The sequence below is a fragment of the Euprymna scolopes genome, chromosome 2 (genome assembly GCF_053919585.1).
Source record: "Euprymna scolopes isolate OS-2025 chromosome 2, ASM5391958v1, whole genome shotgun sequence".
Taxonomy (NCBI): Eukaryota; Metazoa; Mollusca; class Cephalopoda; order Sepiida; family Sepiolidae; genus Euprymna; species Euprymna scolopes.
The window spans coordinates 133,920,072-133,921,216 of record NC_136483.1 but is presented as its reverse complement, the minus strand read 5'-3'; the positions used below and the strand labels follow the sequence as shown (position 1 = coordinate 133,921,216).

The following is a 1,145-nucleotide window of genomic DNA, read 5'->3' as shown; positions in this document are numbered from 1 at the left end:
TTTTCCAACACATTTAACATTAGTTCTTTACTCTACAATGCTTTAAATGAAGATCCCTCCTTTCACATGTTCCGGTCGATTTTGTTGCCAAAAATACATTAGAATAGCATTTTGTTATTGTTTCTGTTTTCGTGTAATAAAAATAAATTAAGAATTTTGCTTTGTATCGTGTATCGGATATATATTGCACCTAAAAAAAAAAAAACAGGCTCCTTCAGTCTAGGACAAACTAAGGATACTCACGAAGGGTTGCCTGTGCGTGAAATTTTTGTGGTAGGGGTGCGCAATCTTCAACCACACCTCTCCTGAGACGACCTTGTTTAATACCAGTGGTAAGTGAAGCACAGGACAACTGGAAAAATATGCTGAGATAACGGAGAAGCACATACAGCGCCTAGAATTCCCAAATGGCCACCCATCTGATACTAACCAGGCTCAACGTTGCTTAACTTCGGTGATCTGATGAGAACCGGTGTGTCAACGCGATTATGCATATATATATATATATATATATATATATATATATATATATATATATATATATATATATATATATATATATATATATATATATATATATATATATATATATATATATATATATATATATATATATATATATATATATATATATATATATATATATATATACTAGTTGTACCCTGCCACGCGTTGCTCTGGCTCAAATTGGCGCAATGGAAAAAGTTCAAAAATGAGAACATGCATATTTCTTATAGGTTTAATTTCCAATTTCGTATAGGTACCAAGTTTTTGTTGTTCCATTTTCTTAGCTGATATAGAGATTTTCTGGTTTGGTGAATCTTGAACACGTAGCATTTATTGCCCATGTGAAAAAACAGTCAGTGTTTAACCGTAAGCCACACAACTGTAAAGATTGTTCCCTGAGCTTTGTTGATGGTTATAATCAACAAAGCTCAGGGAACAATCTTACAACAATAAAATTGGAAAGTGCAATTTCCTAAAGTGCAATGGTGTATCCGGTGGAATCATAGGAATTCGTGGAATGAAGATATGTTCACCTGTTGAAGGTCCTGTTAAGATTATAATTTCTATGATATTGATTGTTATTTTTTCACTGCAAGCCATATGCCATTGCAAAGCTTGGATTGGTTTATATTTCACAA

The 1,145-nt window shown here is 32.5% G+C and overlaps 1 pseudogene; it reads right to left on the bottom strand.

The window, feature by feature from the left end:
- Positions 1 to 382: 382 nt before the first annotated feature.
- On the bottom strand, positions 383 to 500 carry LOC145242124 (5S ribosomal RNA; annotated as a pseudogene).
- Positions 501 to 1,145: the final 645 nt, after the last annotated feature.